This window comes from Humulus lupulus, chromosome 7, assembly GCF_963169125.1.
Source record: "Humulus lupulus chromosome 7, drHumLupu1.1, whole genome shotgun sequence".
NCBI classification, from domain to species: domain Eukaryota; kingdom Viridiplantae; phylum Streptophyta; class Magnoliopsida; order Rosales; family Cannabaceae; genus Humulus; species Humulus lupulus.
This window is the reverse complement of record NC_084799.1, coordinates 208,452,301-208,461,612: the sequence shown is the minus strand read 5'-3', so window position 1 is coordinate 208,461,612 and position 9,312 is coordinate 208,452,301. Positions and strand designations below refer to the sequence as shown.

General features: G+C 31.6%; 1 long non-coding RNA gene across 1 annotated transcript; it reads left to right on the top strand.

Moving 5' to 3' along the window:
* The first annotated feature begins 5,092 nt into the window (after positions 1 to 5,092).
* Positions 5,093 to 6,292, top strand: LOC133790179 (uncharacterized). Its single transcript, XR_009873942.1, has 3 exons — positions 5,093 to 5,266; positions 5,825 to 5,943; positions 6,034 to 6,292. It is a non-coding gene; the product is annotated as an uncharacterized LOC133790179 (long non-coding RNA).
* Positions 6,293 to 9,312: the final 3,020 nt, after the last annotated feature.

Sequence of the window (9,312 nt, the reverse complement as noted above, 5' to 3'; positions counted from 1 at the left end):
TCATTTTTCATCAATATTTATGTGTATACTTGTTTTATGTAAAAATAGGTGTTTGACGTTTGTTTGTTTTTTTTTCTTTTCAGATTTGAGTGATGATGCATATTAGCCCTCTGTGTTTTGTCCTCTCATCGAATCATCCTCCTCCCCTAGGCATTGTTTTAATTTTTTAAAATTTTTTGTTTCGTCATTGATGAAATTGATGTTTTTAATGTTAGCTTTTATAATTGTGCAATTGGTTGTCTTAAAAAGTGTATAATATATTTTTTTTCTTCAGATATGTTTGAAAGGCTTAAAGGATTAATAGAGGTGTATATGTTTGTTAATTTAATTATATTCACTACAACAAATAAGCTCACTCACCATCGCTTTTTTGCGTCGGTTTAGCACACTCACCGTCGAAATTGAATAAATAACCTCAACAACGTTGGTTTTAAATTGATGCCAATTTTTGTTAATTGCGTCTATATAATAACTAACGTTGTTAATGAAGACCATTAACGACAGTTAAATCGACACTTCTAATATCCATTGTCACAATTCTAATCTAACGTTGTTCATATCAATCATTATGGTTTTGGTATCAATAGTGACAATTATGCAGTGATGGTAGTGGGCTTATTATAAAAAAAAAATTAAAAAGGCCCCCCCAAAAAAAGCATTAGTATCGATTTGAAACCCTCACCAATGGGCTGATTATAAAAAAAAAAGGCCTAAAATAAAACCCCAAAAGCCATTTTACCTAACCTTGACTCATCTCTTTCTCTCATTTAAAAATACCACAGCCATGAATTGACACCACAATAATATATGGAAATGATGAAAACACACAATTTGCATGTTAATCTTTATTTGAGACATTGTGTTCTGTGAGTGATTAGTTGGTGAGTAGATATGTTGAATCTCATTTATATAAGTCTATATGCATGTTCCCTGTTGCACAAAATAACATACAATAGAAAACATAAATATATATGATAACTCTACAAAATAGAGTTATTTTGCCACATTTTATAAACCAATGTTGCTTAGTTCTTGAGTTTTTAATTAATTTATTAGGTTTTTAAGTAATTTTGAACAAGGGACGTAGATGGTTTATCACATGTCATAATGGCCATTATTAGTATAGTCTTATATAGTATATGTTATGATATGTTTTTAGCATATGTTATGATACAATTTTATGTGTATGCTTATGTGGTTAGTAGTTTTTCCTTGCTGGGCATTAGGCTCATTCCTTTATGTTTATATGTGCAGGAAAATACTTATGGCGACGGAAAGATTCTTGGCAGCTTGAGGATGTGTATTGAGGCAGGATGGAATCGGTGGATTGCGCGTTCGATTTGAGGATGAAGTTTTTAAGTCTTTTAGTTATGATTTCTATGTATTATTTTTCTGCACTTAATTTTGTAACCAATTTATTTAAGTTATGTTTTGTTTTCAAAACAATGGGATCCCATATCCTAAATGAATTTTTATGTATTTAACCTTTACTTTACAGTTTTTTTAATAAAGTTATGGTAATTTCATATGTACGTTTTATTAAGATTAGTATAGTAGTCATTAATGGTCCAAAGTCTAGAATAGTTGGGTCGTTACAAAACCAGCCTTCTCTCAGAAGTTCCCAGAGTAGAAAACACATTGACGGTATTCTTTTAAATTGCAACACTACTGTTTCTTTACGAACTAATCTAGGTCATCATCTGCCATATAAAAAGAAAGGTGCTTACCTGTTAGGATTATAACCATATAAAGTTAACTATTTCACCACTTTCTCATTTTATTTTTGTAATGACCCACTAATCTAGACTATTTGGACCATTAACGAAACTATACATAAAACTTACATTTTTACGAAAATACCATAATTTTATTGAGTGACTTGTAAAATAAGAGTTACTTACAAATAAATAGAATACTAAGAAGGATATGGGATCCCATTGTCTTTAAAAACAAAACATGATTTAAAATAAAAGACATTACATAAATGGTGCGGAAAAATACATGTAAAAAGACATAAAACAGAAACTACATCCTCGAATCGAATAACGCTCGGCCCCTTGACTCCATTCACCATCGATACACATCCTCTAAGCGTCACGAATCTTACCGCCTCTAAAAATTATTTTCCTGCACATAAAACAGAAAGGAATGAGCCTAATGCCCAGCAAGGAAAATCTAACACATAGTCATACACATAAATTTCATAATAAACGTAAAGACATATCATAACACATAATACACTTATTATAATGGCCATTATTACTTGGGGTCCCATAGACTAAACAAGCTTATGCCCATGAGATTAGTGGGGTCCTACTAGCTAAGTAGGCATATGCCCATAATCTTTTTGCGGTCTTGTTAGTCAAACAGGGCATAAGCCCAAGCCTACAAACATACACATTTATAGCATATTCATAACATATCATAACATAAAGCATAAGATAACATAAACATAAAAATATAGATTCTAACCTATTTTCCTTACCAAAGTTACCGAGATATGATGGACTGAGTTGGGACTTTTGGAACACTCCTAATAACCATTAGAAAGAGTGAGTCTAAAGAAGAAAGGAGATGAAATGAAAGGGATGGAAAGACTAAACCATTTGAGAAACATGCTTACCGAAACTTATGTGCTCAAGAACTTAGATTCCCTAACCAAAATGAAGATTAAGGTTAGAGATTGAGTAGAAGACTATGAGAAAGAAAATAACATAATACAGAAATGAACTAGAGTTTTGGTTACCTGAAAGACTTGAAAGACCAATCTACACCTCAACCGAAATACTATAGAACCTCACTTCCCAAAGTGTTTGATAAGCTTATGATGTTTAAGCTTATGATTTTCCCAAACCAGGTGTTTACACTCTCACACTCACTTAACACTAGCAGCTTCTGAACTTAGAGCAAAAGGTGAATAATGGCTGGGTACTAGGTCCTATTTATAGAGTTTGGGATGAAAGTATCTTAATTTTACTTGAATAAAAATAACGGCTTTTTAGGTGAAAATCATTTGAATAATCGTTCAGCAGAGGCTGAAGACTCATTCAAAAGATGCTGGACTTTTGAAGAAGTTTGAATGGCTGAAAGGAAAGGAATTCAAAAGAGTTTGAATTTATGCTGGAGGAGGCGATATATCGCCCCCTGTAGGCGATATATCGCCTGGGCCAGTATGCCCGAGGCGACCGTGCATCGTCTCGTGTTTTCCGTATCTACGTGCTGCGATTTATCGCCCCCTATAGCTGCGATATATCGGCATACGCTGAATATTTAAACACGAAATTACACATTTTTAGCTAAGTTTGAATGGAGTAAACAGCCTTGACTAAGCCTTCAACGTATTCAAAGCTGCTGACTGACCCTGTATCATTCAAACTTTACCCTTATTTAATTTAATCCTCAAAAGTACTTAATCCTTAATTACCATTCATAACATGTGCTTAAAATCCTATTGGTTGATATCTAAACCTTATGGTATAATAAATATAATCCTTAATTATCAGTCATATAATCAAACCTTAGGTTATACTTAATATTCTTAAACTATAGGTTAACTTATAAAATCTATAAGTACTACTATGAGTGTCCAAATAATTCCCGGTCTGAACCAAAAATCCACAGTAACAAAGATAATACTAAACATACTATAATACTACTAAACTATTAGCTAAGTAAAGTTCTTGGACTCTACAATTTTCCTATACAAGTATGTGATGGGTATTGTCTTCTCTCAGCATTAAATTGCATGTTGTTTTGGGATTCTACTGCCATTTACTGGAGTCGGGACTTGATCATTTGTAGATGACTTTGTTTTTGTTTTTGTTTTTTCTGTTCTCTTCATGAAGTCCTTTCTGTAGTGTAGTTGGGCAGATGGTCCTCTGGAGTTAGAACTTGTTCATAAGTAGATGACTTTGAGTCTTTCTGTAATGTAGTTGGGCTGATCAATTAAGTTGCATTATTGAATTTTTTTTTTCTACCTCAGGTGCAGGATTTACATTCACTACAACAAATTTGACATACAATGACTCCCTACAATGTCTTACACCATTGGTGTAAGACATTAAAACTTATCAGGGGTTTTAAATGTCTAATGGTGTAAGACATTGAAAGTTTTTATTAATGACTACAATTGGAAGACATTAAAAATAGTGGAAGACGTTGGAAATAGGTTGAGAAGTGGCCAGGGGGACATCTAATGTCTCCCACTGGGAGACGTGGGACACGTGGCACGTCTCCCACTGGGAGACATTGAATGTATAGAGGGGTACATCCAACGTCTCCCACTGGGAGACGTGGGACACGTGGCACGTCTCCCACTGGGAGACATTGAATGTATAGAGGGGTACATCCAACGTCTCCCACTGGGAGACGTGGGACACGTGGCACGTCTCCCAATGGGAGACGTTGGATGTACCCCTCTATACATTCAATGTCTCCCAGTGGGAGACGTGCCACGTGTCCCACGTCTCCCAGTGGGAGACGTTGGATGTCCCCCTGGCCATTTAATGAATTTTGGGTCTTCTTCTTCCTCATAACACCAAACAGAGAGAGCACACCAAACAGAGAGCACGAAAGGGGTTGCGATTTTAGGGTTTTCAAGGTTAGTTTTTTTTTAATTTTTATGAATTTTAGTTAATTATTTTGATAAAAAATCATAGGTTTAGCATTAGGATGAGTAATATACATGATTTTGTGTTAATTTTACATTTTTATGCATTTTTTTCTATACATTGTTAGATTTATTTGTTTTTCCATGGAGGTTTTTTTATAGATTTAAGATTTCATAGTTTTTTTTTAATTAACCTATCACATTGTATATATTTCATTATAATATATATGTTCATGATTTTTTTTAATTTTTATCATTATTTATTTCGAAATTTAGATATATTTTTGTATGTATATTTACACTTTTTTTTTTTTTAAATTCTAACTATTTTGTTATATATATAGTTATTATGTTAAAATAAATTTATTAAATAATTTTAAAAATATAAATATATGCAAAAATTTATGTTTTTGTTGATTATTGAGATTTTAGGTTATGAAATTTTTTATTGATTTTTTGTTTAGGTTATAATTAGTGGCTCATTGGAGTTTTTTTTTATTTGTTTACCAATCAATTACTTATTAGGAATTTAGTGATATTTGTTTAGTAATGTTTAACATATTAATTAATTTAATTTCGTAAGTTGTGATTTTGGTGGTGAGATTTTAGAGGGTACTTTGCATCAAAACTTCTATATCTATCAATCACACATTTGAGGTAATTAAGTTTCTAAAATTATAATAATAAGTTATATATTGCTAGATATTTAGTGATATTTTATTTATTATTTATTAATTTATTTATATTGGTTTGTGAATTTAATAGCGAATTCGATTACTACTTGAAGTAATTTTGCTAGCTTTTGAATTATTAATTGCAAGAGGTAAATATATATTCTCTTACTTCTACTTTTAATATTATTAAACAAATGTTAGAAGAGTTTGAATATCTTAAATATTCATCCATAGTGAAGTAGGTTCTGAGATTAAAATTGTGTGCTGCGGTGATAACGGAAGGTTGAGAACTTGTGTGTATTAGTGAACTAGGTTCTGAGAAATTTGACTGTGTGCTGCGGAGCTATAAGGAAGAAACTTATTGTATGTTGTTTGAATTGTTTGTTTTGCTATTCACATGTAGATGGTTAGGTCACTATTATAGGGGAAATGCTGTCCGATTTTATCTAGGATAATAAACAATTAATTTTATATATGCATTCTATAAGGAAGAAACTTATTGTATGTTGTTTGAATTGTTTGTTTTGTTATTCACATGCAGATGGTTAGGTCACTATTATAGGGGAAATGCTGCCCGATATTATTTAGGATAATAAACGATTAGTTGAGAACGGACATTACTTGATTGAACATGCAAGTCCCAGGCATTACTTGAGAACGGTATTATTAATTAAAATTTACAAATTATTTTTGAAACTATAAATGTAATCAAATAATTAATTAATATATTTTACTTTATATTTCTTGCAGCTAACAAGCACATCATATACAGAGGCACAAATTGATGAGTTGCGACAAGAATGGGCGACATATGTGTTGCCGATAATCCAAAGTTACCGACCTCGTTGATAGGTTTTTTTTTAATTTTTTAACTCTTTCTTCATACACAATGCAATATTTGTTCATTTTGAATATTTATAACAAATATTGTATTTCTTGTATATATCTAACAAATATATTTTTTTATTTCAATTTAAATTAATATTATTTCAATTTAATTAATTTAAATTTAGATTAAAATAATTTCAATTTAAATTAATATTATTTCAATTTAAATTAATATTATTTCAATTTAAATTAATATTATTTCAATTTAATTAATTATTAAATCAAATTAAAATAATATTAATTATAAATTTATTTAATTTATTTTTTTTAAATGTGGGAGACTTTCAATGTCTCCCATTGGGAGAGGTGGGAGACTTCCCACGTCTCCCAATGGGAGAGGTGGAAAGTCAAATGTTGACTTTCCACCTCTCCCATTGGGAGACGTGGGAAGTGACTCACCTCTCCCAATGGGAGACGTGGGAAGTCCCTAGGAGACATCCCACGTCTCCCATTGGGAAGTCTACAATGACTCACCTCTCCCAATGGGAGACGTGGGATGTCTCCTAGGGACTTCCCACGTCTCCCATTGGGAGAGGTGAGTCACTTCCCACGTCTCCCAATGGGAGACGTGGGATATATACCTACAATGACCCTAGCAACAACGTCTCACTAAGTGGGAGACATTGTAGACTTCCAATGTCTCCCAATTAAAGTCATAAAACCTCTATTTTGTTGTAGTGATTCAATAACCCCTGATTATTTTCTAGAAGTTAGTGGCGCAGTAATTCATCATCTTTCGTATCAACAGGTTTGTTAGTTGGATTTTGAACTGTAATTAAAATTACATTCTATAGCTTCTTCCCCTCCCTTCCTCCAGATATTTTTTTCAGTATGACTGACTGAGTTTTCTTTATCTCATGCTATGCCGGTTGCAACGTTTGTAATTAATAAGACAATTTAGTTTTTTTTTTGTTGTGTTGCTAATAAAAAGATGCACAAAGATGGCTATAATTGTGTAGGCGTACTTGACCAATATATTGTTTCATTGATACTCATGTTGTTGGCATTTTATCTTTTCTCTGTTTCTTCTGTTCAGTGTAGTCATCCCATGTGTGTCTAATCATGACATTCTATGCAAGTGACAAACTCTTTCGTAAATAATTTTCTTATTTTTTTCTAGCAAAAAAATATGATTTTTTTAAGAATATTTCCTAAAAATTGATTTGGTGGCTGTTCAAGGAATTTTAAATTTTGCTTGGACCAAGCAGAACAAAATACCGTGTAATATTCTCTTTACTGGCTCATGTGTAGTTGGTGGTCTATGTGTTGTTTCTTTTAAGTAGCTGTCTTCATTTTATTTGGGCATATGTACTTATAAGAATTTTTATTATCACAAGTCAATTAACTTTATTATCGTTTAATGTTCTTTTCCCCGACTGCAGGATAGAAATTTCCATTTTAATTGTGGCCTTTGTATATGTTACAGAACCAGGATACGTTATTCTATTTCCATTTTGATGTTCATATGTTGATTTTGGTAGTTTTACTTGGCTGACTATTTGTATGATCGATAACAATATGCTTTAGTTATAATTAATACTAACAAGCCAATTTCAAACATTGATGTATCTATCCCAACATTTTTGTGAGGAGCCAAAGAGGAATTCGAGTAATAATTAATACTAGGGTTTTTAGCATGATTTTCTCGAGTTATTCATTGTTTGACAATTTGGTCATTGAGAATTTGTTGTTGTTGTTGTGGCAACCAGATCCTTGAATTAACAAAACAGTGCCAATTGGGGACTGTTACTTCTCTTATGCAAAGAATTTTGTTATGCAAACTTCATTATATAACACAAAAAATGTGTTATACTAAAGTGTAGTATAACACAAATTTATAAGTATTGAAATGTGTTCTATAATCGACTATAAATAATATAATTAAACACTTATCTATTTACTAAAATAACATAGAAAGTGTGTTATCGTTGACAGTATAATAACACATATGTACAACAATGATAAAGTGTTATGTAAAGTACCCTGACCTACGATAACATAGTCGGTCTTAACACATCAAAAAGTGTTATGGTATGTTTTGATAACACATTTATGGTGTTATTAAAAGCATTTTTTCTTGTAGTGATATATAGTGTTTATTTTATGTTTACATCCCAAAACATAGAGCAATAAAAGGCAATGATTTCTCTTCTTCTAAATGTTTCTTTCATCCATAATATCATGTATTTTAGATTGTTAGAATATATTTTACATGGTTCTTAATTGTGTAAAAAACATAGTATTCTTTGATTAATATTTGTCATTAAATTGTTCACATCCAATGCTTAGAACAAAAATACTATATGTTTTGCTTTATAAATAATGTTGTTTTATATTTTGTAGTTTCATTAAATTTATTCACAATTAATGCTTTGGAGTTATACTCTTGAAGTGAAGGAAAATCTATATTTTTGAATTAAAGAGAGCTTAAAGAAAATATATTTTTTGGAAAAGATAGTTTGATTGATTTCAACTATCAATAAAAATTGGGAAGTCAACATATTTATAAATACTATTAAATACTTTGACGTCATTTTTCATCAACTAAATAAACAAGAGCAATTAAATAACTATATAAACAAATAGAGGAAGAAAAGAATGAACAAAAGATTTTTTACATGGTTCAGTAATTAAAATCTACCTAGTCCACGAGTCACTTTTATTAGGTCGTCTTGGATGTTTGAGAATTAAACTAAAATCTTGAGATACATAGTTATGATATCATGTTGATCTATTGTATGATTGTAACAAATTGACCAAAGTGTTGTTAGCGTTATGTACGCAATACAACGCGACCCAACAAAAGAGTTACTAAGGTATGACGTAACTCAGAGAGCGGACTCGCCAAGAGGTCCCAAGTGGGTAGAGGAGGACCAATTCTGAGATTGTTTTTCTGGTTTCCCCAGAGTGTTGTTACTTTATCTGTTTGTGATTGCTTAAAATAAAGTGCATGTTTATAATGGAATGACTGTGATATATTACATTTAATGTTAAAGATGTTGAGAATATAGTTGTGGTATTTTTCCTTGATCTTTGTATCTGTTTGTACTTCGTTACTAGACTTTTAGCTCACCCCCTTCCATTCCCCCTACAAGTAGACGTTAGGATCTGTATGGCACACATGGTGAGGTGGGAGTTCCC